Source organism: Pseudorasbora parva, chromosome 22 (assembly GCF_024679245.1).
Source record: "Pseudorasbora parva isolate DD20220531a chromosome 22, ASM2467924v1, whole genome shotgun sequence".
NCBI lineage: Eukaryota > Metazoa > Chordata > Actinopteri > Cypriniformes > Gobionidae > Pseudorasbora > Pseudorasbora parva.
Window position 1 is genome coordinate 10691469 of NC_090193.1, and position 15506 is coordinate 10706974.

The 15506-nt window shown below is 50.9% G+C and overlaps 30 non-coding genes across 30 annotated transcripts; 21 read left to right on the forward strand and 9 right to left on the reverse strand.

Annotated features, from left to right (window-relative positions):
- Positions 1-583: 583 nt before the first annotated feature.
- On the forward strand, positions 584-656 carry trnar-acg (transfer RNA arginine (anticodon ACG)). Its single transcript has one exon. It is a non-coding gene; the product is annotated as a tRNA-Arg (tRNA).
- Positions 657-1132: 476 nt separating this feature from the next.
- On the forward strand, positions 1133-1204 carry trnae-uuc (transfer RNA glutamic acid (anticodon UUC)). The gene has a single exon. It is a non-coding gene; the product is annotated as a tRNA-Glu (tRNA).
- A 265-nt stretch (positions 1205-1469) lies between these two features.
- trnae-cuc (transfer RNA glutamic acid (anticodon CUC)) lies at positions 1470-1541 on the reverse strand. The gene has a single exon. It is a non-coding gene; the product is annotated as a tRNA-Glu (tRNA).
- Positions 1542-2171: 630 nt separating this feature from the next.
- trnar-acg (transfer RNA arginine (anticodon ACG)) lies at positions 2172-2244 on the forward strand. The gene has a single exon. It is a non-coding gene; the product is annotated as a tRNA-Arg (tRNA).
- An 811-nt stretch (positions 2245-3055) lies between these two features.
- On the reverse strand, positions 3056-3127 carry trnae-cuc (transfer RNA glutamic acid (anticodon CUC)). The gene has a single exon. It is a non-coding gene; the product is annotated as a tRNA-Glu (tRNA).
- Positions 3128-3757: 630 nt separating this feature from the next.
- Positions 3758-3830, forward strand: trnar-acg (transfer RNA arginine (anticodon ACG)). The gene has a single exon. It is a non-coding gene; the product is annotated as a tRNA-Arg (tRNA).
- A 474-nt stretch (positions 3831-4304) lies between these two features.
- On the forward strand, positions 4305-4376 carry trnae-uuc (transfer RNA glutamic acid (anticodon UUC)). The gene has a single exon. It is a non-coding gene; the product is annotated as a tRNA-Glu (tRNA).
- A 123-nt stretch (positions 4377-4499) lies between these two features.
- trnay-gua (transfer RNA tyrosine (anticodon GUA)) lies at positions 4500-4586 on the forward strand. Its single transcript is given in 2 exon segments — positions 4500-4536; positions 4551-4586. It is a non-coding gene; the product is annotated as a tRNA-Tyr (tRNA).
- Positions 4587-4641: 55 nt separating this feature from the next.
- Positions 4642-4713, reverse strand: trnae-cuc (transfer RNA glutamic acid (anticodon CUC)). The gene has a single exon. It is a non-coding gene; the product is annotated as a tRNA-Glu (tRNA).
- Positions 4714-5343: 630 nt separating this feature from the next.
- Positions 5344-5416, forward strand: trnar-acg (transfer RNA arginine (anticodon ACG)). The gene has a single exon. It is a non-coding gene; the product is annotated as a tRNA-Arg (tRNA).
- Positions 5417-5890: 474 nt separating this feature from the next.
- trnae-uuc (transfer RNA glutamic acid (anticodon UUC)) lies at positions 5891-5962 on the forward strand. Its single transcript has one exon. It is a non-coding gene; the product is annotated as a tRNA-Glu (tRNA).
- A 265-nt stretch (positions 5963-6227) lies between these two features.
- trnae-cuc (transfer RNA glutamic acid (anticodon CUC)) lies at positions 6228-6299 on the reverse strand. The gene has a single exon. It is a non-coding gene; the product is annotated as a tRNA-Glu (tRNA).
- Positions 6300-6929: 630 nt separating this feature from the next.
- trnar-acg (transfer RNA arginine (anticodon ACG)) lies at positions 6930-7002 on the forward strand. The gene has a single exon. It is a non-coding gene; the product is annotated as a tRNA-Arg (tRNA).
- A 476-nt stretch (positions 7003-7478) lies between these two features.
- Positions 7479-7550, forward strand: trnae-uuc (transfer RNA glutamic acid (anticodon UUC)). The gene has a single exon. It is a non-coding gene; the product is annotated as a tRNA-Glu (tRNA).
- A 265-nt stretch (positions 7551-7815) lies between these two features.
- trnae-cuc (transfer RNA glutamic acid (anticodon CUC)) lies at positions 7816-7887 on the reverse strand. Its single transcript has one exon. It is a non-coding gene; the product is annotated as a tRNA-Glu (tRNA).
- Positions 7888-8517: 630 nt separating this feature from the next.
- On the forward strand, positions 8518-8590 carry trnar-acg (transfer RNA arginine (anticodon ACG)). The gene has a single exon. It is a non-coding gene; the product is annotated as a tRNA-Arg (tRNA).
- A 474-nt stretch (positions 8591-9064) lies between these two features.
- Positions 9065-9136, forward strand: trnae-uuc (transfer RNA glutamic acid (anticodon UUC)). Its single transcript has one exon. It is a non-coding gene; the product is annotated as a tRNA-Glu (tRNA).
- Positions 9137-9259: 123 nt separating this feature from the next.
- Positions 9260-9346, forward strand: trnay-gua (transfer RNA tyrosine (anticodon GUA)). Its single transcript is given in 2 exon segments — positions 9260-9296; positions 9311-9346. It is a non-coding gene; the product is annotated as a tRNA-Tyr (tRNA).
- Positions 9347-9401: 55 nt separating this feature from the next.
- On the reverse strand, positions 9402-9473 carry trnae-cuc (transfer RNA glutamic acid (anticodon CUC)). Its single transcript has one exon. It is a non-coding gene; the product is annotated as a tRNA-Glu (tRNA).
- A 630-nt stretch (positions 9474-10103) lies between these two features.
- trnar-acg (transfer RNA arginine (anticodon ACG)) lies at positions 10104-10176 on the forward strand. Its single transcript has one exon. It is a non-coding gene; the product is annotated as a tRNA-Arg (tRNA).
- Positions 10177-10650: 474 nt separating this feature from the next.
- On the forward strand, positions 10651-10722 carry trnae-uuc (transfer RNA glutamic acid (anticodon UUC)). The gene has a single exon. It is a non-coding gene; the product is annotated as a tRNA-Glu (tRNA).
- Positions 10723-10987: 265 nt separating this feature from the next.
- On the reverse strand, positions 10988-11059 carry trnae-cuc (transfer RNA glutamic acid (anticodon CUC)). The gene has a single exon. It is a non-coding gene; the product is annotated as a tRNA-Glu (tRNA).
- A 630-nt stretch (positions 11060-11689) lies between these two features.
- trnar-acg (transfer RNA arginine (anticodon ACG)) lies at positions 11690-11762 on the forward strand. The gene has a single exon. It is a non-coding gene; the product is annotated as a tRNA-Arg (tRNA).
- Positions 11763-12236: 474 nt separating this feature from the next.
- trnae-uuc (transfer RNA glutamic acid (anticodon UUC)) lies at positions 12237-12308 on the forward strand. Its single transcript has one exon. It is a non-coding gene; the product is annotated as a tRNA-Glu (tRNA).
- Positions 12309-12431: 123 nt separating this feature from the next.
- Positions 12432-12518, forward strand: trnay-gua (transfer RNA tyrosine (anticodon GUA)). Its single transcript is given in 2 exon segments — positions 12432-12468; positions 12483-12518. It is a non-coding gene; the product is annotated as a tRNA-Tyr (tRNA).
- Positions 12519-12573: 55 nt separating this feature from the next.
- On the reverse strand, positions 12574-12645 carry trnae-cuc (transfer RNA glutamic acid (anticodon CUC)). The gene has a single exon. It is a non-coding gene; the product is annotated as a tRNA-Glu (tRNA).
- Positions 12646-13275: 630 nt separating this feature from the next.
- Positions 13276-13348, forward strand: trnar-acg (transfer RNA arginine (anticodon ACG)). The gene has a single exon. It is a non-coding gene; the product is annotated as a tRNA-Arg (tRNA).
- A 474-nt stretch (positions 13349-13822) lies between these two features.
- On the forward strand, positions 13823-13894 carry trnae-uuc (transfer RNA glutamic acid (anticodon UUC)). Its single transcript has one exon. It is a non-coding gene; the product is annotated as a tRNA-Glu (tRNA).
- Positions 13895-14158: 264 nt separating this feature from the next.
- On the reverse strand, positions 14159-14230 carry trnae-cuc (transfer RNA glutamic acid (anticodon CUC)). The gene has a single exon. It is a non-coding gene; the product is annotated as a tRNA-Glu (tRNA).
- Positions 14231-15408: 1178 nt separating this feature from the next.
- trnae-uuc (transfer RNA glutamic acid (anticodon UUC)) lies at positions 15409-15480 on the forward strand. Its single transcript has one exon. It is a non-coding gene; the product is annotated as a tRNA-Glu (tRNA).
- Positions 15481-15506: the final 26 nt, after the last annotated feature.

The following is a 15506-nucleotide window of genomic DNA, read 5'->3' on the forward strand; positions in this document are numbered from 1 at the left end:
GATTTTGCTGCAATTTCTCAAGCAAAACCGCTAAGGCTAGCCTTTTCCTCTTGGAGAGGAGAGAGTCTCTGACCCTGGATCACAGTTCTTCCACTGAGAAACTGTCACATGCTCCGTGAGAACATCCTAACAACACCGCAACTTGCAATTCAATCAAAGCAGCTTGCAAAAGACAACAAGGAGAGCCCAGCCGTGCTCTCAGTGCCAAGAGGTGCCTGACTCACTCCGCTTTTTGTTTTCAGCCCTTCTTCTGCAGAGCATCTGGCGAAGGAGCTCGAGGTTGACAGAGCGCATAGCACAGAGTGTCGTCGTCTCTGAGGTATGCCTGGTTTTTTGAGCGGCCAGCCTTGCACTGTTTTAAAAAAATTTGCTACCCAGCTACGTTAGCCACGCCAGGAAGACAGAGATCCCTAACATGTGACGCCTCCATCTTCAAGCTTTTCATAGCAGACCCCTCATCGGAGCGCTTCCTTACGTTGGCTCCAGGCCTGTTAATGGCATGAGAAAAAGTTGATGTTGCGACAGGCCCCGCTCCAGGCGAACACCACCAAGATGCGTGTAAACACCAGGGCGCCTGACCGGTGGGCCAGTGGCGCAATGGATAACGCGTCTGACTACGGATCAGAAGATTCTAGGTTCGACTCCTGGCTGGCTTGATCTGCCTCTTTTGCTTCGCTATCAGACTACAGCAGTTTTATTAGTTTGTTTTATTAGCCCATAGTTTTTGACTATTGGTATTGGAATGGTTAGTTTTTTTTTTTCTTGTAAACTGACAGTCCAACCATAGGCCGTTTTGTCAGCTAGATAGCACCTACCATACAATACCGTGCGTGCTTTCAAATGCATCGCATAAGCACTGTCACGGGGACCTTGCTTTAATGACCAGTTTATAGTATCTTTTTATGCGAACACAAGAATGGGAGAGAGCTGCACCCCCTGGGAGAGACGAATGACATCTCCCTCCATCGAGTCTGGTACAAGTGAATTCAGTAAACAATCCCTTCGGAACATTGCCATATTCTTAAAGGCGACGGTCACACACTGAATGCCAAAGGGCCTAACATAACCCTGCCCTTGTACTGGCCACACGCATGAAAAATGGCACACAAGCCTGACCGGCGTTTGCGGGCTTTCCCATATGGTCTAGCGGTCAGGATTCCTGGTTTTCACCCAGGCGGCCCGGGTTCGACTCCCGGTATGGGAAGTTTGGCTTGTCTTTGCTCCCCTTATCGAACAGCCAGAGCTTCTGTCTATTACTGAATCGCATTTAGCCAGCAGTGGAGCTGCAGCAACCTGATAGGTTGAGGTTCTTCTCTTTCCCTGCATACCTTCGATAGCTCAGCTGGTATAGCGGAGGACTGTAGGTGGAACGTTGGCAATCCTTAGGTCGCTGGTTCGACTCCGGCTCGAAGGAGGTCACTTTTCACACTCAAACATTTTCTTGGCCGCGCTGGAGGGCAAAAGGAACGTTCCCTGACCGGGAATCGAACCCGGGCCGCGGCGGTGAGAGCGCCGAATCCTAACCACTAGACCACCAGGGAAGGGCTGTTCAGCCTGTCTCCTCAAGCCTGCCTGTGGGCCTCTACCAGATTTTGCTGCAATTTCTCAAGCAAAACCGCTAAGGCTAGCCTTTTCCTCTTGGAGAGGAGAGAGTCTCTGACCCTGGATCACAGTTCTTCCACTGAGAAACTGTCACATGCTCTGTGAGAACATCCTAACAACATCGCAACTTGCAATTCAATCAAAGCAGCTTGCAAAAGACAACAAGAAGAGCCCAGCCGTGCTCTCAGTGCCAAGAGGTGCCTGACTCACTCCGCTTTTTGTTTTCAGCCCTTCTTCTGCAGAGCATCTGGCGAAGGAGCTCGAGGTTGACAGAGCGCATAGCACAGAGTGTCGTCGTCTCTGAGGTATGCCTGGCTTTTTGAGCGGCCAGCCTTGCACTGTTTTAAAGTAATTTGCTACCCAGCTACTTTAGCCACGCCAGGAAGACAGAGATCCCTAACATGTGACGCCTCCGTCTTCAAGCTTTTCATAGCAGACCCCTCTTTGGAGCGCTTCCTTACTTTGGCTCCAGGCCTGTTAATGGCATGAGAAAAAGTTGATGTTGCGACAGGCCCCGCTCCAGGCAAACACCACCAAGATGCGTGTAAACACCAGGGCGCCTGACCGGTGGGCCAGTGGCGCAATGGATAACGCGTCTGACTACGGATCAGAAGATTCTAGGTTCGACTCCTGGCTGGCTCGATCTGCCTCTTTTGCTTCGCTATCAGCCTACAGCAGTTTTATTAGCTTGTTTTATTAGCCCATAGTTTTTGACTATTGGTATTGGAATGGTTCGTTTTTTTTTCTTGTAAACTGACAGTCCAACCATAGGCCGTTTTGTCAGCTAGATAGCGCCTACCAAACAATACCGTGCGTGCTTTCAAATGCATCGCATAAGCACTGTCACGGGGACCTTGCTTTAATGACCAGTTTATAGTATCTTTTTATGCGAACACAAGAATGGGAGAGAGCTGCACCCCCTGGGAGAGACAAATGACATCTCCCTCCATCGAGTCTGGTACAAGTGAATTCAGTAAACAATCCCTTCGGAACATTGCCATATTCTTAAAGGCGACGGTCACACACTGAATGCCAAAGGGCCTAACATAACCCTGCCCTTGTACTGGCCACACGAATGAAAAATGGCACACAAGCCTGACCGGCGTTTGCGGGCTTTCCCATATGGTCTAGCGGTCAGGATTCCTGGTTTTCACCCAGGCGGCCCGGGTCCGACTCCCGGTATGGGAAGTTTGGCTTGTCTTTGCTCCCCTTATCGAACAGCCAGAGCTTCTGTCTATTATTGAATCGCTTTTAGCCAGCAGTGGAGCTGCAGCAACCTGATAGGTTGAGGTTCTTCTCTTTCCCTGCATACCTTCGATAGCTCAGCTGGTAGAGCGGAGGACTGTAGGTGGAACGTTGGCAATCCTTAGGTCGCTGGTTCAACTCCGGCTCGAAGGAGGTCACTTTTCACACTCAAACATTTTCTTGGCCGCGCTGGAGGGCAAAAGGAACGTTCCCTGACCGGGAATCGAACCCGGGCCGCGGCGGTGAGAGCGCCGAATCCTAACCACTAGACCACCAGGGAAGGGCTGTTCAGCCTGTCTCCTCAAGCCTGCCTGTGGGCCTCTACCAGATTTTGCTGCAATTTCTCAAGCAAAACCGCTAAGGCTAGCCTTTTCCTCTTGGAGAGGAGAGAGTCTCTGACCCTGGATCACAGTTCTTCCACTGAGAAACTGTCACATGCTCTGTGAGAACATCCTAACAACATCGCAACTTGCAATTCAATCAAAGCAGCTTGCAAAAGACAACAAGGAGAGCCCAGCCGTGCTCTCAGTGCCAAGAGGTGCCTGACTCACTCCGCTTTTTGTTTTCAGCCCTTCTTCTGCAGAGCATCTGGCGAAGGAGCTCGAGGTTGACAGAGCGCAGAGCACAGAGTGTCGTCGTCTCTGAGGTATGCCTGGCTTTTTGAGCGGCCAGCCTTGCACTGTTTTAAAGTAATTTGCTACCCAGCTACGTTAGCCACGCCAGGAAGACAGAGATCCCTAACATGTGACGCCTCCGTCTTCAAGCTTTTCATAGCAGACCCCTCTTTGGAGCGCTTCCTTACGTTGGCTCCAGGCCTGTTAATGGCATGAGAAAAAGTTGATGTTGCGACAGGCCCCGCTCCAGGCAAACACCACCAAGATGCGTGTAAACACCAGGGCGCCTCATCGGTGGGCCAGTGGCGCAATGGATAACGCGTCTGACTACGGATCAGAAGATTCTAGGTTCGACTCCTGGCTGGCTCGATCTGCCTCTTTTGCTTCGCTATCAGCCTACAGCAGTTTTATTAGCTTGTTTTATTAGCCCATAGTTTTTGACTATTGGTATTGGAATGGTTAGTTTTTTTTTCTTGTAAACTGACAGTCCAACCATAGGCCGTTTTGTCAGCTAGATAGCGCCTACCATACAATACCGTGCGTGCTTTCAAATGCATCGCATAAGCACTGTCACGGGGACCTTGCTTTAATGACCAGTTTATAGTATCTTTTTATGCGAACACAAGAATGGGAGAGAGCTGCACCCCCTGGGAGAGACAAATGACATCTCCCTCCATCGAGTCTGGTACAAGTGAATTCAGTAAACAATCCCTTCGGAACATTGCCATATTCTTAAAGGCGACGGTCACACACTGAATGCCAAAGGGCCTAACATAACCCTGCCCTTGTACTGGCCACACGCATGAAAAATGGCACACAAGCCTGACCGGCGTTTGCGGGCTTTCCCATATGGTCTAGCGGTCAGGATTCCTGGTTTTCACCCAGGCGGCCCGGGTTCGACTCCCGGTATGGGAAGTTTGGCTTGTCTTTGCTCCCCTTATCGAACAGCCAGAGCTTCTGTCTATTACTGAATCGCTTTTAGCCAGCAGTGGAGCTGCAGCAACCTGATAGGTTGAGGTTCTTCTCTTTCCCTGCATACCTTCGATAGCTCAGCTGGTAGAGCGGAGGACTGTAGGTGGAACGTTGGCAATCCTTAGGTCGCTGGTTCGACTCCGGCTCGAAGGAGGTCACTTTTCACACTCAAACATTTTCTTGGCCGCGCTGGAGGGCAAAAGGAACGTTCCCTGACCGGGAATCGAACCCGGGCCGCGGCGGTGAGAGCGCCGAATCCTAACCACTAGACCACCAGGGAAGGGCTCTTCAGCCTGTCTCCTCAAGCCTGCCTGTGGGCCTCTACCAGATTTTGCTGCAATTTCTCAAGCAAAACCGCTAAGGCTAGCCTTTTCCTCTTGGAAAGGAGAGAGTCTCTGACCCTGGATCACAGTTCTTCCACTGAGAAACTGTCACATGCTCCGTGAGAACATCCTAACAACACCGCAACTTGCAATTCAATCAAAGCAGCTTGCAAAAGACAACAAGGAGAGCCCAGCCGTGCTCTCAGTGCCAAGAGGTGCCTGACTCACTCCGCTTTTTGTTTTCAGCCCTTCTTCTGCAGAGCATCTGGCGAAGGAGCTCGAGGTTGACAGAGCGCATAGCACAGAGTGTCGTCGTCTCTGAGGTATGCCTGGTTTTTTGAGCGGCCAGCCTTGCACTGTTTTAAAGTAATTTGCTACCCAGCTACGTTAGCCACGCCAGGAAGACAGAGATCCCTAACATGTGACGCCTCCGTCTTCAAGCTTTTCATAGCAGACCCCTCATCGGAGCGCTTCCTTACGTTGGCTCCAGGCCTGTTAATGGCATGAGAAAAAGTTGATGTTGCGACAGGCCCCGCTCCAGGCGAACACCACCAAGATGCGTGTAAACACCAGGGCGCCTGACCGGTGGGCCAGTGGCGCAATGGATAACGCGTCTGACTACGGATCAGAAGATTCTAGGTTCGACTCCTGGCTGGCTCGATCTGCCTCTTTTGCTTCGCTATCAGCCTACAGCAGTTTTATTAGCTTGTTTTATTAGCCCATAGTTTTTGACTATTGGTATTGGAATGGTTAGTTTTTTTTTCTTGTAAACTGACAGTCCAACCATAGGCCATTTTGTCAGCTAGATAGCGCCTACCATACAATACCGTGCGTGCTTTCAAATGCATCGCATAAGCACTGTCACGGGGACCTTGCTTTAATGACCAGTTTATAGTATCTTTTTATGCGAACACAAGAATGGGAGAGAGCTGCACTCCCTGGGAGAGACAAATGACATCTCCCTCCATCGAGTCTGGTACAAGTGAATTCAGTAAACAATCCCTTCGGAACATTGCCATATTCTTAAAGGCGACGGTCACACACTGAATGCCAAAGGGCCTAACATAACCCTGCCCTTGTACTGGCCACACGCATGAAAAATGGCACACAAGCCTGACCGGCGTTTGCGGGCTTTCCCATATGGTCTAGCGGTCAGGATTCCTGGTTTTCACCCAGGCGGCCCGGGTTCGACTCCCGGTATGGGAAGTTTGGCTTGTCTTTGCTCCCCTTATCGAACAGCCAGAGCTTCTGTCTATTACTGAATCGCTTTTAGCCAGCAGTGGAGCTGCAGCAACCTGATAGGTTGAGGTTCTTCTCTTTCCCTGCATACGTTCGATAGCTCAGCTGGTAGAGTGGAGGACTGTAGGTGGACCGTTGGCAATCCTTAGGTCGCTGGTTCGACTCCGGCTCGAAGGAGGTCACTTTTCACACTCAAACATTTTCTTGGCCGCGCTGGAGGGCAAAAGGAACGTTCCCTGACCGGGAATCGAACCCGGGCCGCGGCGGTGAGAGCGCCGAATCCTAACCACTAGACCACCAGGGAAGGGCTGTTCAGCCTGTCTCCTCAAGCCTGCCTGTGGGCCTCTACCAGATTTTGCTGCAATTTCTCAAGCAAAACCGCTAAGGCTAGCCTTTTCCTCTTGGAGAGGAGAGAGTCTCTGACCCTGGATCACAGTTCTTCCACTGAGAAACTGTCAAATGCTCCGTGAGAACATCCTAACAACACCGCAACTTGCAATTCAATCAAAGCAGCTTGCAAAAGACAACAAGGAGAGCCCAGCCGTGCTCTCAGTGCCAAGAGGTGCCTGACTCACTCCGCTTTTTGTTTTCAGCCCTTCTTCTGCAGAGCATCTGGCGAAGGAGCTCGAGGTTGACAGAGCGCATAGCACAGAGTGTCGTCGTCTCTGAGGTATGCCTGGTTTTTTGAGCGGCCAGCCTTGCACTGTTTTAAAAAAATTTGCTACCCAGCTACGTTAGCCACGCCAGGAAGACAGAGATCCCTAACATGTGACGCCTCCATCTTCAAGCTTTTCATAGCAGACCCCTCATCGGAGCGCTTCCTTACGTTGGCTCCAGGCCTGTTAATGGCATGAGAAAAAGTTGATGTTGCGACAGGCCCCGCTCCAGGCGAACACCACCAAGATGTGTGTAAACACCAGGGCGCCTGACCGGTGGGCCAGTGGCGCAATGGATAACGCGTCTGACTACGGATCAGAAGATTCTAGGTTCGACTCCTGGCTGGCTCGATCTGCCTCTTTTGCTTCGCTATCAGCCTACAGAAGTTTTATTAGTTTGTTTTATTAGCCCATAGTTTTTGACTATTGGTATTGGAATGGTTAGTTTTTTTTTTTCTTGTAAACTGACAGTCCAACCATAGGCCGTTTTGTCAGCTAGATAGCACCTACCATACAATACCGTGCGTGCTTTCAAATGCATCGCATAAGCACTGTCACGGGGACCTTGCTTTAATGACCAGTTTATAGTATCTTTTTATGCGAACACAAGAATGGGAGAGAGCTGCACCCCCTGGGAGAGACGAATGACATCTCCCTCCATCGAGTCTGGTACAAGTGAATTCAGTAAACAATCCCTTCGGAACATTGCTATATTCTTAAAGGCGACGGTCACACACTGAATGCCAAAGGGCCTAACATAACCCTGCCCTTGTACTGGCCACACGCATGAAAAATGGCACACAAGCCTGACCGGCGTTTGCGGGCTTTCCCATATGGTCTAGCGGTCAGGATTCCTGGTTTTCACCCAGGCGGCCCGGGTTCGACTCCCGGTATGGGAAGTTTGGCTTGTCTTTGCTCCCCTTATCGAACAGCCAGAGCTTCTGTCTATTACTGAATCGCATTTAGCCAGCAGTGGAGCTGCAGCAACCTGATAGGTTGAGGTTCTTCTCTTTCCCTGCATACCTTCGATAGCTCAGCTGGTATAGCGGAGGACTGTAGGTGGAACGTTGGCAATCCTTAGGTCGCTGGTTCGACTCCGGCTCGAAGGAGGTCACTTTTCACACTCAAACATTTTCTTGGCCGCGCTGGAGGGCAAAAGGAACGTTCCCTGACCGGGAATCGAACCCGGGCCGCGGCGGTGAGAGCGCCGAATCCTAACCACTAGACCACCAGGGAAGGGCTGTTCAGCCTGTCTCCTCAAGCCTGCCTGTGGGCCTCTACCAGATTTTGCTGCAATTTCTCAAGCAAAACCGCTAAGGCTAGCCTTTTCCTCTTGGAGAGGAGAGAGTCTCTGACCCTGGATCACAGTTCTTCCACTGAGAAACTGTCACATGCTCTGTGAGAACATCCTAACAACATCGCAACTTGCAATTCAATCAAAGCAGCTTGCAAAAGACAACAAGAAGAGCCCAGCCGTGCTCTCAGTGCCAAGAGGTGCCTGACTCACTCCGCTTTTTGTTTTCAGCCCTTCTTCTGCAGAGCATCTGGCGAAGGAGCTCGAGGTTGACAGAGCGCATAGCACAGAGTGTCGTCGTCTCTGAGGTATGCCTGGCTTTTTGAGCGGCCAGCCTTGCACTGTTTTAAAGTAATTTGCTACCCAGCTACGTTAGCCACGCCAGGAAGACAGAGATCCCTAACATGTGACGCCTCCGTCTTCAAGCTTTTCATAGCAGACCCCTCTTTGGAGCGCTTCCTTACGTTGGCTCCAGGCCTGTTAATGGCATGAGAAAAAGTTGATGTTGCGACAGGCCCCGCTCCAGGCAAACACCACCAAGATGCGTGTAAACACCAGGGCGCCTCACCGGTGGGCCAGTGGCGCAATGGATAACGCGTCTGACTACGGATCAGAAGATTCTAGGTTCGACTCCTGGCTGGCTCGATCTGCCTCTTTTGCTTCGCTATCAGCCTACAGCAGTTTTATTAGCTTGTTTTATTAGCCCATAGTTTTTGACTATTGGTATTGGAATGGTTAGTTTTTTTTTCTTGTAAACTGACAGTCCAACCATAGGCCGTTTTGTCAGCTAGATAGCGCCTACCAAACAATACCGTGCGTGCTTTCAAATGCATCGCATAAGCACTGTCACGGGGACCTTGCTTTAATGACCAGTTTATAGTATCTTTTTATGCGAACACAAGAATGGGAGAGAGCTGCACCCCCTGGGAGAGACAAATGACATCTCCCTCCATCGAGTCTGGTACAAGTGAATTCAGTAAACAATCCCTTCGGAACATTGCCATATTCTTAAAGGCGACGGTCACACACTGAATGCCAAAGGGCCTAACATAACCCTGCCCTTGTACTGGCCAAACGCATGAAAAATGGCACACAAGCCTGACCGGCGTTTGCGGGCTTTCCCATATGGTCTAGCGGTCAGGATTCCTGGTTTTCACCCAGGCGGCCCGGGTTCGACTCCCGGTATGGGAAGTTTGGCTTGTCTTTGCTCCCCTTATCGAACAGCCAGAGCTTCTGTCTATTACTGAATCGCTTTTAGCCAGCAGTGGAGCTGCAGCAACCTGATAGGTTGAGGTTCTTCTCTTTCCCTGCAAACCTTCGATAGCTCAGCTGGTAGAGCGGAGGACTGTAGGTGGAACGTTGGCAATCCTTAGGTCGCTGGTTCGACTCCGGCTCGAAGGAGGTCACTTTTCACACTCAAACATTTTCTTGGCCGCGCTGGAGGGCAAAAGGAACGTTCCCTGACCGGGAATCGAACCCGGGCCGCGGCGGTGAGAGCGCCGAATCCTAACCACTAGACCACCAGGGAAGGGCTGTTCAGCCTGTCTCCTCAAGCCTGCCTGTGGGCCTCTACCAGATTTTGCTGCAATTTCTCAAGCAAAACCGCTAAGGCTAGCCTTTTCCTCTTGGAGAGGAGAGAGTCTCTGACCCTGGATCACAGTTCTTCCACTGAGAAACTGTCACATGCTCCGTGAGAACATCCTAACAACACCGCAACTTGCAATTCAATCAAAGCAGCTTGCAAAAGACAACAAGGAGAGCCCAGCCGTGCTCTCAGTGCCAAGAGGTGCCTGACTCACTCCGCTTTTTGTTTTCAGCCCTTCTTCTGCAGAGCATCTGGCGAAGGAGCTCGAGGTTGACAGAGCGCATAGCACAGAGTGTCGTCGTCTCTGAGGTATGCCTGGTTTTTTGAGCGGCCAGCCTTGCACTGTTTTAAAGTAATTTGCTACCCAGCTACGTTAGCCACGCCAGGAAGACAGAGATCCCTAACATGTGACGCCTCCGTCTTCAAGCTTTTCATAGCAGACCCCTCATCGGAGCGCTTCCTTACGTTGGCTCCAGGCCTGTTAATGGCATGAGAAAAAGTTGATGTTGCGACAGGCCCCGCTCCAGGCGAACACCACCAAGATGCGTGTAAACACCAGGCCGCCTGACCGGTGGGCCAGTGGCGCAATGGATAACGCGTCTGACTACGGATCAGAAGATTCTAGGTTCGACTCCTGGCTGGCTCGATCTGCCTCTTTTGCTTCGCTATCAGCCTACAGCAGTTTTATTAGTTTGTTTTATTAGCCCATAGTTTTTGACTATTGGTATTGGAATGGTTAGTTTTTTTTTCTTGTAAACTGACAGTCCAACCATAGGCCGTTTTTTCAGCTAGATAGCACCTACCATACAATACCGTGCGTGCTTTCAAATGCATCGCATAAGCACTGTCACGGGGACCTTGCTTTAATGACCAGTTTATAGTATCTTTTTATGCGAACACAAGAATGGGAGAGAGCTGCACCCCCTGGGAGAGACAAATGACATCTCCCTCCATCGAGTCTGGTACAAGTGAATTCAGTAAACAATCCCTTCGGAACATTGCCATATTCTTAAAGGCGACGGTCACACACTGAATGCCAAAGGGCCTAACATAACCCTGCCCTTGTACTGGCCACACGCATGAAAAATGGCACACAAGCCTGACCGGCGTTTGCGGGCTTTCCCATATGGTCTAGCGGTCAGGATTCCTGGTTTTCACCCAGGCGGCCCGGGTTCGACTCCCGGTATGGGAAGTTTGGCTTGTCTTTGCTCCCCTTATCGAACAGCCAGAGCTTCTGTCTATTACTGAATCGCATTTAGCCAGCAGTGGAGCTGCAGCAACCTGATAGGTTGAGGTTCTTCTCTTTCCCTGCATACCTTCGATAGCTCAGCTGGTATAGCGGAGGACTGTAGGTGGAACGTTGGCAATCCTTAGGTCGCTGGTTCGACTCCGGCTCGAAGGAGGTCACTTTTCACACTCAAACATTTTCTTGGCTGCGCTGGAGGGCAAAAGGAACGTTCCCTGACCGGGAATCGAACCCGGGCCGCGGCGGTGAGAGCGCCGAATCCTAACCACTAGACCACCAGGGAAGGGCTGTTCAGCCTGTCTCCTCAAGCCTGCCTGTGGGCCTCTACCAGATTTTGCTGCAATTTCTCAAGCAAAACCGCTAAGGCTAGCCTTTTCCTCTTGGAGAGGAGAGAGTCTCTGACCCTGGATCACAGTTCTTCCACTGAGAAACTGTCACATGCTCTGTGAGAACATCCTAACAACATCGCAACTTGCAATTCAATCAAAGCAGCTTGCAAAAGACAACAAGAAGAGCCCAGCCGTGCTCTCAGTGCCAAGAGGTGCCTGACTCACTCCGCTTTTTGTTTTCAGCCCTTCTTCTGCAGAGCATCTGGCGAAGGAGCTCGAGGTTGACAGAGCGCATAGCACAGAGTGTCGTCGTCTCTGAGGTATGCCTGGCTTTTTGAGCGGCCAGCCTTGCACTGTTTTAAAGTAATTTGCTACCCAGCTACGTTAGCCACGCCAGGAAGACAGAGATCCCTAACATGTGACGCCTCCGTCTTCAAGCTTTTCATAGCAGACCCCTCTTTGGAGCGCTTCCTTACGTTGGCTCCAGGCCTGTTAATGGCATGAGAAAAAGTTGATGTTGCGACAGGCCCCGCTCCAGGCAAACACCACCAAGATGCGTGTAAACACCAGGGCGCCTCACCGGTGGGCCAGTGGCGCAATGGATAACGCGTCTGACTACGGATCAGAAGATTCTAGGTTCGACTCCTGGCTGGCTCGATCTGCCTCTTTTGCTTCGCTATCAGCCTACAGCAGTTTTATTAGCTTGTTTTATTAGCCCATAGTTTTTGACTATTGGTATTGGAATGGTTAGTTTTTTTTTCTTGTAAACTGACAGTCCAACCATAGGCCGTTTTGTCAGCTAGATAGCGCCTACCAAACAATACCGTGCGTGCTTTCAAATGCATCGCATAAGCACTGTCACGGGGACCTTGCTTTAATGACCAGTTTATAGTATCTTTTTATGCGAACACAAGAATGGGAGAGAGCTGCACCCCCTGGGAGAGACAAATGACATCTCCCTCCATCGAGTCTGGTACAAGTGAATTCAGTAAACAATCCCTTCGGAACATTGCCATATTCTTAAAGGCGACGGTCACACACTGAATGCCAAAGGGCCTAACATAACCCTGCCCTTGTACTGGCCACACGCATGAAAAATGGCACACAAGCCTGACCGGCGTTTGCGGGCTTTCCCATATGGTCTAGCGGTCAGGATTCCTGGTTTTCACCCAGGCGGCCCGGGTTCGACTCCTGGTATGGGAAGTTTGGCTTGTCTTTGCTCCCCTTATCGAACAGCCAGAGCTTCTGTCTATTACTGAATCGCTTTTAGCCAGCAGTGGAGCTGCAGCAACCTGATAGGTTGAGGTTCTTCTCTTTCCCTGCAAACCTTCGATAGCTCAGCTGGTAGAGCGGAGGACTGTAGGTGGAACGTTGGCAATCCTTAGGTCGCTGGTTCGACTCCGGCTCGAAGGAGGTCACTTTTCACACTCAAACATTTTCTTGGCCGCGCTGGAGGGCAAAAGGAACGTTCCCTGACCGGGAATCGAACCCGGGCCGCGGCGGTGAGAGCGCCGAATCCTAACCACTAGACCACCAGGGAAGGGCTGTTCAGCCTGTCTCCTCAAGCCTGCCTGGGGGCCTCTACCAGATTTTGCTGCAATTTCTCAAGCAAAACCGCTAAGGCTAGCCTTTTCCTCTTGAAGAGGAGAGAGTCTCTGACCCTGGATCACAGTTCTTCCACTGAGAAACTGTCACATGCTCCGTGAGAACATCCTAACAACACCGCAACTTGCAATTCAATCAAAGCAGCTTGCAAAAGACAACAAGGAGAGCCCAGCCGTGCTCTCAGTGCCAAGAGGTGCCTGACTCACTCCGCTTTTTGTTTTCAGCCCTTCTTCTGCAGAGCATCTGGCGAAGGAGCTCTAGGTTGACAGAGCGCATAGCACAGAGTGTCGTCGTCTCTGAGGTATGCCTGGTTTTTTGAGCGGCCAGCCTTGCACTGTTTTAAAGTAATTTGCTACCCAGCTACGTTAGCCACGCCAGGAAGACAGAGATCCCTAACATGTGACGCCTCCGTCTTCAAGCTTTTCATAGCAGACCCCTCATCGGAGCGCTTCCTTACGTTGGCTCCAGGCCTGTTAATGGCATGAGAAAAAGTTGATGTTGCGACAGGCCCCGCTCCAGGCGAACACCACCAAGATGCGTGTAAACACCAGGCCGCCTGACCGGTGGGCCAGTGGCGCAATGGATAACGCGTCTGACTACGGATCAGAAGATTCTAGGTTCGACTCCTGGCTGGCTCGATCTGCCTCTTTTGCTTCGCTATCAGCCTACAGCAGTTTTATTAGCTTGTTTTATTAGCCCATAGTTTTTGACTATTGGTATTGGAATGGTTAGTTTTTTTTTCTTGTAAACTGACAGTCCAACCATAGGCCGTTTTGTCAGCTAGATAGCACCTACCATACAATACCGTGCGTGCTTTCAAATGCATCGCATAAGCACTGTCACGGGGACCTTGCTTTAATGACCAGTTTATAGTATCTTTTTATGCGAACACAAGAATGGGAGAGAGCTGCACCCCCTGGGAGAGACAAATGACATCTCCCTCCATCGAGTCTGGTACAAGTGAATTCAGTAAACAATCCCTTCGGAACATTGCCATATTCTTAAAGGCGACGGTCACACACTGAATGCCAAAGGGCCTAACATAACCCTGCCCTTGTACTGGCCACACGCATGAAAAATGGCACACAAGCCTGACGGGCGCTTGCGGGCTTTCCCATATGGTCTAGCGGTCAGGATTCCTGGTTTTCACCCAGGCGGCCCGGGTTCGACTCCCGGTATGGGAAGTTTGGCTTGTCTTTGCTCCCCTTATCGAACAGCCAGAGCTTCTGTCTATTACTGAATCGCTTTTAGCCAGCAGTGGAGCTGCAGCAACCTGATAGGTTGAGGTTCTTCTCTTCCCCTGCATACCTTCGATAGCTCAGCTGGTAGAGCGGAGGACTGTAGGTGGACCGTTGGCAATCCTTAGGTCGCTGGTTCGACTCCGGCTCGAGGAGGTCACTTTTCCCACTCAAACATTTTCTTGGCCGCGCTGGAGGGCAAAAGGAACGTTCCCTGACCGGGAATCGAACCCGGGCCGCGGCGGTGAGAGCGCCGAATCCTAACCACTAGACCACCAGGGAAGGGCTGTTTAGCCTGTCTCCTCAAGCCTGCCTGTGGGCCTCTACCAGATTTTGCTGCAATTTCTCAAGCAAAACCGCTAAGGCTAGCCTTTTCCTCTTGGAGAGGAGAGAGTCTCTGACCCTGGATCACAGTTCTTCCACTGAGAAACGGTCACATGCTCCGTGAGAACATCCTAACAACACCGCAACTTGCAATTCAATCAAAGCAGCTTGCAAAAGACAACAAGGAGAGCCCAGCCGTGCTCTCAGTGCCAAGAGGTGCCTGACTCACTCCGCTTTTTGTTTTCAGCCCTTCTTCTGCAGAGCATCTGGCGAAGGAGCTCGAGGTTGACAGAGCGCATAGCACAGAGTGTCGTCGTCTCTGAGGTATGCCTGGTTTTTTGAGCGGCCAGCCTTGCACTGTTTTAATGTAATTTGCTACCCAGCTACGTTAGCCACGCCAGGAAGACAGAGATCCCTAACATGTGACGCCTCCATCTTCAAGCTTTTCATAGCAGACCCCTCATCGGAGCGCTTCCTTACGTTGGCTCCAGGCCTGTTAATGGCATGAGAAAAAGTTGATGTTGCGACAGGCCCCGCTCCAGGCGAACACCACCAAGATGCGTGTAAACACCAGGGCGCATGACCGGTGGGCCAGTGGCGCAATGGATAACGCGTCTGACTACGGATCAGAAGATTCTAGCTTCGACTCCTGGCTGGCTCGATCTGCCTCTTTTGCTTCGCTATCAGCCTACAGCAGTTTTATTAGTTTGTTTTATTAGCCCATAGTTTTTGACTATTGGTATTGGAATGGTTAGTTTTTTTTTTCTTGTAAACTGACAGTCCAACCATAGGCCGTTTTGTCAGCTAGATAGCACCTACCATACAATACCGTGCGTGCTTTCAAATGCATCGCATAAGCACTGTCACGGGGACCTTGCTTTAATGACCAGTTTATAGTATCTTTTTATGCGAACACAAGAATGGGAGAGAGCTGCACCCCCTGGGAGAGACAAATGACATCTCCCTCCATCGAGTCTGGTACAAGTGAATTCAGTAAACAATCCCTTCGGAACATTGCCATATTCTTAAAGGCGACGGTCACACACTGAATGCCAAAGGGCCTAACATAACCCTGCCCTTGTACTGGCCACACGCATGAAAAATGGCACACAAGCCTGACTGGCGTTTGCGGGCTTTCCCATATGGTCTAGCGGTCAGGATTCCTGGTTTTCACCCAGGCGGCCCGGGTTCGACTCCCGGTATGGGAAGTTTGGCTTGTCTTTGCTCCCCTTAT